A 17571-nucleotide genomic window follows, 5' to 3' on the forward strand; every position below is an offset into this window, starting at 1 on the left:
ATCCTGCCTTGACAGAGTACAAAATAGACTTCGTGGCTTACTGGGGGATGCCCTTTTCTCTACCCTGCAACCTCTCTCCCACAGAAGAGACTTTAAGAGCCTGTTCTTGTTTTATCGTTATTTCCATGGCAGATGCTCGTCTGAACTCCAATCTCTGGTCCCCCCTCGCCAATCTTTCACGAAAAACACCCGTCTAGCTGAATCCACTGTGAAAAATTTCCCCCACTCTATATCTGTGCCTAAATCAAAACGCGGATTCCATGAACAAAGCTTCTTTCTTAGAACTGCACGCCTGTGGAACTCTGTTCCGTCTGCCTGCTTCCCACCGGACTACAACTTGGATGTCTTCAAGTCCAACGTTAACAAATTCCCAATGAACCGCCCCCTTAAGTAAACACTTCATCAAATCTCAACACTAACGTAATGTACTTGCAATAACCCTTATCCCTGAGTGGCTTCCGGGCCTTGATAAGTGGTGATCACTGTGTAAAAAAAAAATAAAATAAAATACTTTACGAATTCTTTTTTACACCATTATTTAAATTTTAATTTTCAATTAACAACAATAAATTGTGTTGTAATTCTACATAATTTAACTCAGAATTTATATATATATACATATATATATATGCGAATATGTGTGTGAGGCCACTTCTCAACCTGTATACTAAACGAATTTTTAATCTGCAGACTTTAAATTCGGTACATAGGGTATTCAGGCACGTGAAAAAGTTTTTAATCGGTTTTCATGAGGAAAAAAGGCTCGTTAAGGTCTAAAACTTGAAAAATTGTTACGTGGAGGCTCATCGGAGTTTTATCTGTTTGTCAACTGTTTCACGAATGCGCATGCGTAAATGGTTAAAATAACAGTTTCTTTATGTTAAAAATAAGTATGTTTGAAAACACTTTTTAAAGATTATGTACAGGCGGGGTTAATGGTTATCGTATATGACTCACTGTCTTAAGGTTTTGGTTTCGATCTCAGCTCGAGTATTTTTTTCTTATAAGAAGTGAACTGATATTCGCATGCACATATCTCAGTTTCTGTATGAACTAAAATATAATATGTGTACGTATTTTACGATCGGGGCATGCTGGGCAGCCTGCTAGCATATATATATACACACATCATATATATATATATATATATATATATATATATATATATATATAAAGCTGAATGTGTGTGTGTGTGTGTGTGTGTGTGTGTGTGTGGTCACGAATAGGCTCCTATATGGATGACTATTTTAAAAAAACTGATTGCATATAATTATAGAAGATGTATCGAGATACAGGAATGGATATATTTGATCCTACAGAACAGTGGTTCATTAAAATTGTGGACTCTGCGTTCGCGCCTGGTCCACAAAGTATGGAAATAAAAAAATTAAAAATAAAAAAAAAACGTTTACAAGTGTTTTTGATATAGATGTATATGAGAATACTTTGATAAGTATGTTTTAACTTAAATAGGGATGGTATAATAAAATAGTGGGGTCTGCGTTCGCGCCTGGCCTCCATAGAATGGAAATAGGCACAAACTTTAATAAAGACTTTTCATATCTATCTGCGTAGGTATTCTTTGATAATTATTTTTCAGTTTGAAGAAATACGGTATAATAAAATTATGGAGTGTTTGTTCGCGCCTGACCTCCATAAAATGGAAATATATGTCACAAAGTTTAACAAGGATTTTTAATATAGATCCACAGAATATTGTGATAAGTGTTTCAGTGTGAACAGGTATGGTATAATAAATTATGGGGTTTATCTATTTTATTTTTACTTTCATCATATTTTGCTTTGGTTTTGATACCCCCGAATTCGAAGCTATCTCTTTACAACCCTTCCTTTTCATAACCTATCATCTATAAATATAAAAGCGAAAATGTATGTATGTATGTATGTATGTATGTGTGTTCGCTTTTTCTGTGTGTCTACAAAAGGCTTCTTTCAGAGAAGCGGTCGGTCGGTTCACAACTTTTTAAAACTTTTTATATAACATACAAATCGTAATATCTCACACTTAACAACGAAGCTCGCCTGTCTATTTAATTTTCTCGATTTCGGGAAGGTAAATATTCAATATTTGTCGCTCGCCGCATGTGGGTTAATCTTTTTCCTATAACATCTTCGGAAAAAAAAAAAAAAAAAAAAAAAAAAAAAAAAGCGATCAGCAGTAAATACTATCCCGCAGTCAAACCTGACCTCATTAACTCATTAAAACGAGCACCTGCTAAATTCAACTAATTAAATAAATTCAAACGTCTTTCCGCTAGCATCTCGCGGTGGGGCAATGGTTAACGTCACACGTTTTTTTTCACATTCGGGTTCGATCCTCATACTTACTTTTTTTTAACCCCCACCCACACACACCTCCAAGCACCCGGGCAACGCCGCGTACCCCTCGCTAGTACTTTAATAAATCAGAGTCCATTTTGTGTAGGCTGTTTTTGAACCCAGTCAACGACGGGTACTTTTGCTAGTAATATATAAAGTGGAGTTTAAATTATACAAATGCTGATCTACAACATTTATTGTTCATAAAATATAGAAGGCAAGATTAAGTGGATTATTTCCTTATTCATTGTAGTTTCAAAAAGTTAATTTTTTTCCTACAGAGAAAAAAGGTTATTGAAAGAATGCTATACAGATTTGCTATAAGATTGCTGGTTTGTGCAAATATTAAAAGAATACAAATCGTAAAAAAGTAATATAATACATATATATTTCATTGAAAAATAGCAATCTCAAATTATATATATATATATATATATATATATATATATATATAATTTGAGATTGCTATTTTTCAAAGGTAGAGTAAACCAGTGAAATATAACGAGGTTAATACAAGAGTGTTCAATACAGAAGTAGAGAAAGTTACATTTTCAATTTGTCATTACATAAGCAGTAATTTGTTGCTACACAGTCATGAACATGTTTCGATCTTCTAGTTTTTAGTAACTAGAGACCTGTTCAGGCAAAAGCGTTTATATACAGAACTGGAATTTTTCTTCACATAACCCCGCTTTTGAAAATAAGCGTTGTTGCCTGAAGAGATCCCTAGGTACTAAAAACAAGAAACCGAAACTTGCTCATGACTGTGTAGCAACAAATTACTGCTTATGTATATAGTTTTTTAACATTTAAAACTATATAAAACTTGCAATACTGAATTTTTGGGATGAGATGTGAATGATTGTGTTATTTTGATTAATCGGACTATGATTTTCATTGATCGCTGCACCATGCGACCTTCTTCAGGTGTTGAAAACATAATTCTTTTAATAAAACATTATAAAATTTGCTACATTTTTATATCTTTTTATCATTCGTTTGAAAACAATTTAGTTAATAAGTCATTTAACCACACGCAATCGCTGTATCCACTTGATTATATATATATATATATATATATATATATATATATATATATATATATATATATATATATATGTGTGTGTGTGTGTGTGTGTGTGTGTGTATTACCGTTTTATCTGCTTAGTATTGAACACTTTCTTCAGGTTTTTACTAATCACCATATATATATCTATAGCAAAATGGTGATTAGTAAAAACATGAAGAAAGTGCTCAATACTAAGCAGATAAAACGGTAATATATACACACACACGCACACACGCACACACACACGCACACACACAGATCTACATATATATATATATATATATATATATATATATAAAAGACACTTTATCTTTGTGTGTGCGAGTGAGTTTCCTATGGACTTCGAAATGATTCTACCGATTCTTTTTGAAATTTTACACACTTGTACTTGATGTGTCTGGGAGTGTTCTATTGCAAATTATTTCTTGATCAAATATTTATCCTTTTAGTAAGAGTTCGTTAATATAATTTTAAAAGTACTTTCTTTTTCATCATATTTCTTTCTTTATTAACCAGCTACTCTGCTTAACTCTTCTAAACCTTTCCTCGCCTCAACTCCCACCTCTACTCATCTTTCACTTTTCTTCTACTTCTTTATTCATTTATCCACCACCCTATCTGTTTAACTATTGTAATCCCTTTCTTATCTCCTTACCTTGTTTATATCGATCATTATAACTCCCCTCTCTCTTGTTATATGAGTTGTCAACCCCGTGACTTAATTGAAATTTTAAAAGCTTGAGAGTTTTTCGCTTACATCTAGATATCATGTTTTCATGAAAGTGGAAGTTAAGGTCACCCTATTATGGTAATTGTTGGGCCGAAACTGTAGCTTTGTTGGTATTGTGACCATATAATTTTTTTACCTAAAATTAAATGAAGACATATCTTACTTTTTTTTTATCAAGCACTGTAAATAACCTCGTTTTATTTTTTGCTTTTGGATACCTTTAACCTGGAATTATATATATATATATATATATATATATATATATATATATATATATATATATATACATACATACATACATACTATACTTATAAAATAAATATTCATATATATATATTTATATATATAATAGCGGTGGGTACCCGGCGTTGCCCGGGTGTTTGCAGGTGTGTGTGGTCGGGCGAGGGTGTGGGTGTTAATGAAAGCCTAAGAATAAGCGAAGTAAAAAAAAACCCCAAAACCAGAAAAACGAACGTGAAAAACACATGAAAAATGGCTTAAATAACCCTGCTTCAATATTAAAATTAAAAAAATATCGGAAAAAAGGACATCTTACACCACGATTCGAACCCAAAACGTTTAGATAATGAGGTCACGCTCTAAACAACTGAGCTAAGACGACGACACCGAAATCGTGTCGCTTTTTCAAATATTTAATTTAAAGTAAATCAGGTTATGGCGTCGTATGACGCATGCGTAGAAGCGAACTCGTCTTGAGAGGACGGTTTTTGCTGATTCTACTGATTTCAGGATGTAGGAATTAACGTTTTTAGCCAATTTTTCGATATTTATCGGGCGAAGGTTAGAAGTTTAAAATGATACCGATCTAGCGAAAATCCGTGACCCATGTGGAAAGTGTTTGCGAGACATACAGACATACATACATACAAACAAAACTACATACGTACATACAAACACACATTTTCGCTTTTATATATATATAGATGTATATATACATATATATACATGTATATGGATATATATATACACACACATATACATATGTGCATATATATGTATATATATGCATATCTATTACCAGTATAACATTGACGTAAACATTTTTATTGTTCATCTATGTGCGAAACGTTTCATGAAAATGCATCGATATTTTATGATTTGGAAAATAACTGAAAACATACAAATTAACAACTTGCTAACAACAATCAAGATTTATCTCGAATACTTTAGATTATATAAAATACATGCACAAACGTGTAGTTTAAAGCACATAGAAATACATGCACATATATGTGTATGTGCGTGTGTGCGTGTGCGCGCGCGCGTGTGTGGATTTGATAATCGAGGAATAAAATCTGACGATATAAAGAAAAATTGAAAGGAAAGACCAAATTAATCAACATTTCGCCTATTATTTCGTGGGATCTTTCACTCGTGCAAAAGATAACTAGAATGCAAACGGAAACTAAAAAAGTACATGACGAGATGGGCCAGTTTATTTACTCTTAAAAAAACCCACAGAATTGTGTGCGAAATGTTGAGTAATTTGGTCTTACTTTTCCCTTTTTAAAATTATATATATATATGTACCTATTATTATAAAGTTGTATTTCTGTCTGTTTGTTTGTTTGTTCAAAATATACGTCATATATGACGTCATCTGCTATGATATATCTGACGCATACTGTTTCGACCTGGCAACGTCGGGTATATACAACTAGTGTGTATACATAAACAAAGTGAGAAAGAAAAGTAGGCAGATGAAGAGATAAATAGAAGGGCAAAGAAAGAGAATGAAAGGGGATTTGTTATGTATATTTTATGCTAAACCCTTTCTCAAAAGAAAAATAATAATTCGCAAGAAGATGTATGTCCACGTTTGTGGTCATTACTTATTTGTCCGTATTGAAATAAGGAGCATATCTGTTGTGCCGCGTTTGCACGACGATCTCTCCACAATTCACGGGTGAGAAAATAAAGAAATAAGAAGAGAATATAATTCGCATGGACTTATGAATAAAACCGAGCATTCGTTATTGTCCATTGAAGTATATCTGCAGCCGTGGAACGAAAACACAAGCGTTTGTGACCATTCTATCTTGTAAGATATTCTATACGATATTTATTCTCTCGTTTTAAAGAGGGACGTGATCGTAAAACCTCCATCTTGTCCGTAGCAATTTTGTCGTGCCCTGTCATGATCGAATGCGCGTCGTGTATAATCGCTGCGTTTCTCGTCGGAATTGCTTTCTGGAATTTTCCACCGAATCTCCGACCCATTCGCCATTTCTATTTGTCTCTGCTGCGCATTCAATGCGCCATTTTGGTAACAAACCGTTCGTTTAACTAACTTTTTTTATTCGCGTTTTTATATCCCTTCTACCATCGTCATGCTTGTCACTCGGTGTAAAGGTCGGCATGTCTCTTTGTTTGAAACTCCGATGTTTGAAATTCTACGAGTGTCGTTCCAAAAGTAAAGCTTCCTATCTTTTGTAAACACAAAAAGTTGAATCTCTACGAAAACAAGTGTAGTATCATAAAAACGAGCAACTTTTCGTACTTCCGAATTTATTTATTTACATAATCACCACAATTCTCTATAAAATGTTGTAAAAAAAAAAATCAATGACACATATCTGCTTCTGATGCATGAACGTAATTAAAGTTGCATTCTTAGAATCTCATACTGTCAATATTTGCAGCAGAGAGAGAGAGAGAGAGAGAGAGAGAGAGAGAGAGAGAGAGAGAGAGAGATGAAACTTTGACGTCATCAATGCTTAATTTCAGTCATCATAACAGTGCAATTTGCAATCCCTCTATTTGGCCAGTATATTAAAAAGGATGCATTATTTGTTAAACGTCCCTCATACTTCCTCTCTTGTTAATCATAGGTTAAAACATGTAAAAACCTAGTGTTATGTAATGTCGTACCAACATGGCATACAGCGATATGTACTTGTGACGAAGGGTTCATCATTATGTGTGCACGTGTCACTAAATGTCTTTTGTGATTCTTCACTATCTCAACCCTAAGTTATGTTGTTGCTGTCTATTTATTTTCCAATGCTATGATCGTCTAAATGTTCGTATGCGGGTGTGTGTGTCATGCATGTATTTTCAACATATCTTTTTTTCATGCATCGTTGATCTTGGTTCACCTGGAATTTATCTTGTTCTTGGAGGGGAGACTGTAACCTATTAGATCGCATTCACTTCCAAGAACACTGATTGTATTTTATACAGTTTTTATTCACTTTCCAGGTGCCGATCGCAGAAGAATGGAAAGTGGATATCTTTGCTTGAGTGGTTAATTCTAGGTCTCCATTCTAAGACACGTCAGCTCTTTCCCTGGTGAAAGGGGGGACGACCTGTTAAACTGTCTGCCCTTCCCAACGTCCAAATTCCAACTTCAATGTTATCTCCAGCTAACCTGATCACATGGTAACATACGCGTAGTTCCGTAAGCTGATCAGATGATTCCGTTAAACTTGTCTATGATATGATTTTACCATATTTTGACAGATTTTATAAACATTCTTGATATTCATCTTGTTTATCTCTCCAGTAAGATAGATAGATAGATAGATAGATAGATAGATCTAGATGGATAGATACAGAAATAGATAGATAACTAGATCGAGAGATATATCGATAATACACATAGATAAATAGATAGATCGAGATACAGATGAATAACTAACAAATACTGTCTTGTGTTCGACCTACTACATTACACTAGTTTTAAATAGAATTTTCTTTACTAAATCAGGTTTAGGTTTGAAAACAATTTTCTTTAGTCTGCTTTAATTTTAAATAGAATTTTCTACGATGGGTTTCTTACACTTAAATTTGAAATATCTTTGTTCTGACTGAATTAAATTTGACATAATATTTTCGATTGTCTAATATGATTAATTTAGAATAGCATTTTTAGTGATCTAATATGATTGCGACCAAGACTTTTATTGGCCTGACACGATAAAATTTGAATAAGTTGGTCTTTTATTATTAGATTAGTAATATTTTTTTCGTCTAGTAGGATTAAGGTTGAAATAGCGGGTTTGTTAGTCTGTCATGCTTTTATTTTAAATAGCATTTTCGTAGAGTCACTATAATTGTGACTGATAAGAGTATTGTCGTTGGCCTGATTTAAAATGAATAAGCATTTTCGTTAGTATTCCATTCATAGGTTTGAAATAATATTTTGTTGATCTGGCATGATTAATGGTTGAGATGGCATTTGCGTTGATTTGGTATGATAAATATAAGAGAGAAGATAGCATTTTACTTCATCTGGTATGATTAAAGCTGAGAAAATATTTGTCTTCATCTGGTATGATTAAGCTTGTGATAGCATTCACGTTGATCTGGTATGATTAAGGTTGAGATAGCGTTTTACTTCATCTGTTATGATAAAAGTTGAGATTGCATTTGCGTTCATTAGGTATGATTAAAATTTTAGATAGCATTTGCGTTTATCTGGTATGATTAAGGTTAGTATGATTAATAAGATAAAGGTAGGATTTAAGTTGTTTGGGCATCATTATATATTAAATAACATTTCTGTTGATCTGATATAATTACATTTTAATAAATGCTTTTCGTTGGTTTGCTATTCATAAGTTTGAAAAAATATTTCTGTTGATCTGGTTTGAATTAAGTTTAAATAGTAGTTTATTACTTTGACAGGAATAAGTTTAAATGTTTTTCGATTGCATGATTAAGTTTAGTATAGCATTTTCTTTTGTCTATCGCATTTTATTAAAACGGAAAGCCTTTTATTTAATTACATTTTCACTCCAAACAAGGCACACTGCCACTTTGGTGTAGGGGAAACAACTACTGGGGTACTATGTAGGGATTTGGGCAGTAAGATGTTGGTTCACGTTGCACTTTAACTTCTGCATGTCAGTTGGGGAAGCAGTGACCTGGAATGGAATTCCAGAGTCTAGCGGTTCTGGGGAAGAAACTACCGGAGTAGAAAGATCTTTTACATCTAGGGATCTCTTCAGTGTGGGGGTGGGATTTTGCAGCTTGTCGGGTCTGTCGAGGGTGTTCACGTCGTGGGGGGCACAAGTGCTTGCAGTTCATCAGAGCATTCACTATTAAAATACTTGTAGAAAAGGCAGAGGGATGCAACACTTCGTCGATGGGACAGAGGCTGAAGCTTAGATGCCAGTTCAGAGCCTATCAGATTTGCGACTCTCTTTTGAACACTGTCAAGGAGCGAGAGACTAGTAGCCGATGCACCAGCCCAAATATGACAGCAATACTCCATACATGGGCAAATGGTTGCCTTATAGAGGTACAGAATACTTTCGGATGTTAGTAGTTTTCTAGCACGGTAGAGAGAGCCAAATTTCCTTGCAGCGGCCCTGGCAATGCCCTCGATGTAATTGTTCCAACTCATGTTTCCTGTGAACGTTAGGCTAAGGAGCTTGAAAGACGTACTCTCAGATAAAGAGTCGTTGGCCATTGCTATAGGTGGTAGAGAAGGTTTCCTGTAATTATTGAATGAAACCAGTTTAGTCTTGGCGGCATTGAACGTGACCATCCATCTTTGTCCCCATTCCACTACTGATTGGAGGTCATCCTCTATTGTTTCTGCCATTACTTTAGATATATGTTCATTTGTTTTCCTGTCGTGCCTGCTATAGAGTGTGGTGTCATCAGCAAATATACCCATCTCAGAGGAAATTTTGTCGGGGAGGTCATTTATGAATATCAGGAACAATAGAGGCCCAAGGATAGATCCCTGGGGCACTCCCGCATTTATATCATATTGTTTAGATGTACGACCGTCGAGGACAACCTGGATTTTTCTCTTATCTAAGAAAGATTTAATTATGTTAAGTATTCTACCAGTGATACCGTATGATCTAATCTTCCTGAGGAGACCCTCATGCCATACCCTGTCAAAAGCCTTAGATATATCTAGAGCTAACGCTCTGCCCTCTCCCGCTTTGTCCAGTGAATGGTATATGCGTTCAGAGATTACAGTGAGGATGTCTGCTGTGGAACGGGCTTGTCTAAATCCATATTGTTAGTCGGTCAGAAGTTTAGCATCTGTAGGGTGCTGGACTAGAGCATGGTTAATTAAGGTCTCAAATATTTTGGCAAAAAGTGGGAGGAGGCTAATAGGGCGATAATTTAATGGGTCAGTTCTTTCGCCAGAATTCTTGAATACTGGTACCACAGAAGCAGTTTTCCAACAGCCCGAAAGCAAGATTCATTAAGGCATTTGTTGTAGAGTTTGGAGAGAACTGAAGCTACTTCGGCTGAGCACTTTTTTAATAGCACAGCTGGGATGAGATCGGGTCAACATGCTTTTGAAGTGTCAAGGTTTTTTATGATAGCATGCACCTGAGCAGGGGTGATTTTCAGATCGTCTAACGTGGCGTCTGTCCGCATAGGAAATTGAGGTAGGGGGTGATGAAAAGGGTCCAGTGTGGAGTTTGAGGCAAACCGACTGGCAAGCATGTTAGCCTTTTCGGTTGCTGAGAAAACAACCTCGTGATTGTTGGTTAGTGGGGGAATTGTTGATTGCCCATTATTTACTACACTGTTGTAGATTTTCCAGAAGTCACGAGTTCCTAGTTTTTGTGCTTCGATGCGTTTTTAGTGGTTTCTATAAATTCTCTCTTAGCTGTCGCTATTTCTTTCTTAACGTTACTTCGAGCTTCTATGTACTTCTGTCTGTTTGAACTGGACGTATATCGGTTAAACCTGCGGAATGCATGCTGCCTTTGAGCAATGGTAGTTGCGCAAGTCGAAGTAAACCACTGGGGAGAGTGGGGCTTGCTATAGAATTTCTGCACGGGAACATGCGCTTCGATTGCAGTTTTGAACAATTCAGTGGTCTCGTTTTCACACTGTTCAGCAGGAAGAGAAAAAATATTTCCCCATGGGGCGTCTCTGATAAGATCTCTGATGGCTTCCCAGTCAGCCTTTTTATAATATCTCGTTGTTTTGAGCAATGGCTCTTCAGTTTTTGGTCTAGAGTTTAGGGCGATTTCAACTATTATCACTGCATGATCAGCGTTCCCAAGTGGGCTGTCGGCTTTCGTTATACAATCATCAGGAACTGTGGTCAAAAACAGATCTAAAAGTGATGCGTGTTGTTCTTCCTGATCAGGGATAAGTAAGATCTGTTATAAGTAAGTTTGAAACAGAATTTCTGCTGGTTTGTCACGCTTGGGTTTAAAATCGCATTTTCGTTGTTCCTGCATGTTTAAGTTTAAAACGACATTTTTTATTGCTGAGTTGATTAGGTAAGTGAAGACATCTTACGAGTATCCATTTCTAACTATTTTTATGCTTATCACAAATTGCAGATGCATGTACGTTTGAGCTGAGAGATATTATATGGAAAAAAATTCATTCTCTGCCAAACAAAGAAGAAGCGGACTCGAATGTAAAATCTCAGATTTCGAGACCAAACACAGATTTCTTCATTTTTATGTAACTTGCTTTCATCGTTTTTGCAATGGCATAAAATTACAAGAAAGGATACAGATATAACCCAGTTTATTGAGCAGCTTTTATTGGTGACTCCTTAATAAAATTGATCACCGTATATTCTAAGATTGAAGCTACTATTCACTCTACTGGCAAAGATATACGCCGTCGAAATGTTTTCCGTTTAGTTTTTCTTTCTTATGTTCAAGCAATACATATTTATACATTCTGAACTACGACGTTAGGCTTCCTATTTTTGCTCCGAAACGTAAACGTCAAAGAGTTACAAAGACGCGAGTAGTATCATAAATACCAGGAACTGTTTGTGTTCCAGAATATTTTTACATTGTCACTACCATTCTGAAAGCATTTTTGTTAGACTTTTTTGATGCCTTGGTTGTAAAAGTCCTAATGCGCTATGTCACTCACATACCTGGCGCCACTTTGAAATCGACGAAACTATCTCTTAACTGTGCTGACTTCGCTGCACCGACTTTAAAAAATTTCAACATACGTCGATGAATGTCATTGTTTTAACTCAAAAAAAGTTGAATAGCTACGAAAACAAGAGTGATATCATTAAAACAAGCAACATTGTGTGCTCCAGAATTTATTTTTCTACATACTTAACCTTATTCTCAATAACCATAGTTACCACATTCTCAATAAACATAGTTACCACATTCTCAATAAACATAGTTACCAACATTCTCAATAAACTTTTGTAAGGAATTCAATAACGCATTTGACCTACGGACATGAATGGGGTTGCTTTCTTATAATTTCACACCGCTAATATCTGCAGCAGAAAGTCTATGAATCCATATGTTGAGTCATCAGAACAATGCAATTTGCAATCTCTTCTGATTCATTTGGGTGGAAAAAATAGGAGGCATTACGTTTAAAACGTCCTTCGTACACTTCCATATCCTTACTAAATATCTTGCTCGGTGTTTATGTGTTTGTACCTTACTTCTACCTTTGGCTTAAGATAATCCATTGGCATAACGCATTTTATTTGATTCCTAAATCTCTATACAGCTATACGTTAAACAGCATTTGATTCTGCAGAAGAGTCGGCGCATGACCATAGCAAGCAGTAGCGGAGATAGAGAGTTTTCTTTAAAGATGTCTTTCTGTATTTCTATCTGTGTCAGATGTTTCCCTCCGGTTATCAGTATAAGTCGATATGATTACATTGCTTTTCCATAAATCTGATAACAGTATAATTCCTTTTTCTTTTTACATCTTTAAACTTTTAATTATTCATGCTTATAGTCGATTCATATCATGTAAATTTTCTCCTTCATATTTTATTTTCTCAAGATCATTTGGTGGATATATACTACAGTAGGTCTTTTAACCATTTTATTTCTCCAGCAATCGTTGATAACCAAGTTATCGGTATGTACCTTTTCGATATTATTTTCTTTACATCGTTATTCTTTTTTTTAATCATCTTGGTTATTCTTTTAGTCGTCTACTCGCTTATGTATGCTTCGGTTATACATCTTCTTAGGTTTTGTATTAATCTTCCATGAACTTTTTAAAGCAGAACTGATGAATTTCGTTGTCGACGGATTTCAAATCGTTATGAGTATGTTTTCATTATTTTCGGTTTCTGGCCCTTCAGATTCTCTGAACTATTTTTCTGCCATATATATCTATAATACACACACACACACACACACACACACACACACACACACACACACACACACACACACACACACACACACATATATATATAGAGATATATATATACACATACATGCACACAAACACACACACATATACAGTACCACGCAAAAGTATTGGGTACATTACATTTTTCTTCATAACTTTAATTAGGGTTCAAGATTTTACCTAAAAGTTTGGTCAGTATATTCCTATTACTATTCTAACTAATATTTGGGGTAGTAATTACAAAATGAAAGTTTAGAAAGTTTATATTAAAGGAAAAATATAAATCAACTAACGCAAAAGTATTGGATACATTGATTTAATATTTGGTCGCATAGCCTTTATTGCGTTCAACAGCTTCCAATCGCTTTTTATAGTTGCACACATGTTTTTTTGCAAAAATATGCATGTATTTTGCGCCATTCTTCTTTGCAAAACTGTTCTAGTTGTTGAATATTTTGTGGATTCCTTTTGTGAACATTGAGCTTCAATATTTTCCACAAATTTTCAATTGGTTTGAGGTCTGGAGACTGACTGGGCCAAATAAGAACGTCAATCCCGTTCTCTTTAAGCCATTCTGTGGTTAGTTTGGCAGTATGCTTGGGATCATTGTCCTGCTGAAACACGAAATTGCTATTATGTCCCAACAAATCAGCAGATTTCTGGAGGTTTTTCTCCAAAATCTCCCCGTACTTACGTCTATTCATTCTACCATTGATGATTTCTAGTTCACCAGTACCTTTGGATGAAAAACACCCCCATACTATAATCGAACCACCGCCAAATTTTACCGTGTGAATGGTATTCTTTTTGTTATAGGCGATGCAATTTTTACCCCATACATGTGTTGCTGTGTTTCTTCCAAAGATTTCGATTTTCGTTTCCTCTGACCAGATTACCTTGTTCCAAAATTCTTGGGGTTGTTCCCCATATGTTTTAACATAATTCAAACGTGATCTGACATGTTATAGCTTCAATAATGAAACTTTTCTTGGGGACCTTGATACAAAAACTGCACGATTTAGAACTCTACTGATTGTATCCTTGCTCACATTAACCCCAGCTGAAGTCGGTTTGAATTTTACCACGAGTACGAAAAGGGTTTTTTGTACCTTTCTGCTTACACACTTTGATTTTTTCCGTTTAATTTTCTTGGCCGACCACATCTTGGAAGATACGCAACAGCTTCACCAGTGTTTTTAAACTTTCTAATTACATTTCCAACTGTACTAAGTGGTAGATTAAGTTCCCTTGATATTATTCGATACCCCTTTCCTTCTTTATGCTTATCAATGATTTTTTGACGAAAGTCTATTAACAACTAGTATCTGTTCCGGCAGATACTGAAAGCAAAGACCATATATGGGGGCGACCCCACATATAAAACCTTGGTTAATGTAGGGGCAACTCTTCATACCAATTGTCACTATCCAGCTACCCTACTCCCCGGGGAGCGGGTCCCCATTTCCCCTTCACTCCCCACATTAAAAATCGGCCTTGTGCCTAATTTGCTCGGTGGGGGTGCAAATAAATACCAACACCACATATAAGACCTTGATCAATGTAGGGGCAACCCTTTATTCCAATTGTCATTATCCAGCTCCCTTACTCCCCATTTCCCCTTCACCCCTCACATTAAAAATCGAACTTGTGCCTAATTTGCTCGGTGGGGGAGCAAATAAATACCCTTTTCTTGGCCTTTTGGCCAAGATCAAAATGTAGTATCTGTTCTTACTACATGCTGTACTTATGTTTGTAACTTTGTGATATAAAGTAGGGGATCACCTCTCTGTATTAATTTAATGTAAAAATGATCACCCATTTTACAACCAGTCAGTCTACAAGCCATTCAAGTCATTCTCCAGATCATTCAAGTTGTTTTTGAAGGATTCCAGTTTTTTTAAGCATTAAGCATTCAACTCATTCTTGTGTCATTCAATTCATCCTTAAGTTCTTTAAAGTCATTCTAAGTCATTTACTTTTTATTTATTTAAATCATTTCAGCCCATTTTCGGTCATTGTAGTTTATCTTTAAGAATTTCATGTCAATCCTACATTCACGCATTCGTTCATATCACGAGAGGACGCGACTAATGGCTATCGGCCTTGTTCCTTAAATATAAACTTTCTTAACTTAGATTTTGTAATTACTACTCCAAATATAATATTTAGAATAGTAATAGGAATATACTGACCAAATTTTAGGTAAAATCTTGAACTCGAATTAAAGTTATGAAAAAAATGTAATGTATCCAATACTTTTGCGTGGCACTGTATATGTATATATATATATATATATATATATATATATATATATATATATATATATATATATATATATATATATATATATATATATACCCGATGTTGGGAAATGGAAACATATTGCTGGACAGTAGGTTCAAGCACATATATTTAAAATACACCAATGCACCAAACGTATTAATTTCTCTCCCACGTCGAGAAATGTGACACCAAAGTCGGAAAGTGGGAGCGAAAATCTGTTGCTCAACGGCATTTCTAGGGCGATCAGCAATAAACTAATCCCTTCTCCAAATTAGGAGGCAACGCCTGGGAGAATGGACTTCCTATAACCCCATAGAATCAGCATTACCTCACAATCAACGGGAATAGGTCATAATAAGAATGGTCTAATCTCTGTTGATTTTGCGGCCGATGAAAAAGAAATCGCCCAGCCGAATATGGTAACTCTTAATCCTGTTACGTTTTTTTTTTCCATCGAAGTGGACTAAATATGGATTTATTGGAAGCATAAAACATCTATTTTCATATATGAAATTCAAACAGGAAGTAACTCTCATAACTTAAATAAATAAATCTTACTTCTGTTTTTAAACGCATTCGATGTCGGCTAATAATAATTAAAACTAAATTAGTTCATATATGAGTAAAATTAAAAAGTAATAAATAAACTTTAAATAATATTTATAAACATAACACTTAAACGAATTCTATTACTAATAACCCTAAATAACATGAAATAACATTGATTTAATTATCGAAATGGATTTTCTTCAATGTAATTTGCTAATGAACTTACTTCCTGAATACAGATTTCTCTTTGAATAAATAGTATATATAGAAATTATGCCGAAATAAAAATGTTTAAAAGTCCATTTTCAATATGAAAATTTGTTTGAGAAACTGTAATTTTGTACATATTGATCAAACTGTGAACAAGTTAACAAACAAACGATCTTTTTAATCATATATATATGTATATATATATATATATATATATATATATATATATACTTAACTTTATTAATATATATATATGTGTGTGTGTGTGTATAAGATTTTCAAAATTTCTTATTTTGCTAAGAACACTAATAGGAGTTAGTGAACATTTCTTTTCCTGCCAGGGTGAAAAAGAAAACTATATATTTAATATCATATATATCTGTCATATGTCTAAAATAATCCAATAAAGGATGTAATAAAGAAAATTATTGGTTGCAGTTATCTGTAAGTGACTTTGTTTTTTATTTATTTTCTACAATAACATCTGACAGAAGAAATATTTGTGGAGAAGCATTATTAAAATGTACTTTCATATATATTTATATATCTATATATTTATGAGAGTGAAATTTTCTGTCTGTGTGTCTGTGTGTGTACATTTCCCTACCAAATTAATCTTTCAGTTTTCAGCCTACGGACTCGAGATTTGACATAAGGGGTATTGAGATTTGGGAAAATCCTTTTAATCGGTTTTCGGCGAGAAATTTGGCTGCAAGGCTTCAAAGTTCAACGATTTGACCTTTGAAAACTCTACCAAACTCCTCTGCAAATTTTGGGTCCAAACACTTATAATTGTAGATTATTTGGACATGGATCAAATTTTTTAATTTGATTTGAGCCCAGAACAATAAATGTTAAGGAATCAATATTGCGGTAAAATTAAAAAAAAAAAATGACCTCTGCGGTCTCTGCCCTATTACTCAGCCAAATTTTGGTTTAACTATTTGAAATTTGACATAAAATGTATTCAAACAACAGACAAGCTTTTTAATCGTTTTTTCGCCGAGAATTTGGCTGTTAAAAGGGTCAAAGTTCAAAAGATAAAACCTTTGCGGTCTCTAGCAAAATTTTCAGTCAATTTTGAGTTTAAACATTTAAAATTTTACATAAACGGTTTTCAGACATGCAGCAAGATTTTTAATCAGTTTTTGGGCGAGAATTTGGCTGCTAAGAGGTTGAAAGAGTTGACCTTTGCAGACTCTACGAAACTCCTCTGCCAAAAACTTGAAACTTTAGATGTAGGTTACCTGGATATGAGTCAAACTTTATATATATATATATATAT

The 17571-nt window shown here is 34.5% G+C and overlaps 1 pseudogene; it reads left to right on the forward strand.

Moving 5' to 3' along the window:
- The first annotated feature begins 14925 nt into the window (after positions 1-14925).
- LOC145277214 (U2 spliceosomal RNA) lies at positions 14926-15064 on the forward strand (annotated as a pseudogene).
- The last annotated feature ends 2507 nt before the right edge of the window (positions 15065-17571 follow it).

The sequence above is a fragment of the Euprymna scolopes genome, chromosome 5 (genome assembly GCF_053919585.1).
Source record: "Euprymna scolopes isolate OS-2025 chromosome 5, ASM5391958v1, whole genome shotgun sequence".
NCBI classification, from domain to species: Eukaryota; Metazoa; Mollusca; class Cephalopoda; order Sepiida; family Sepiolidae; genus Euprymna; species Euprymna scolopes.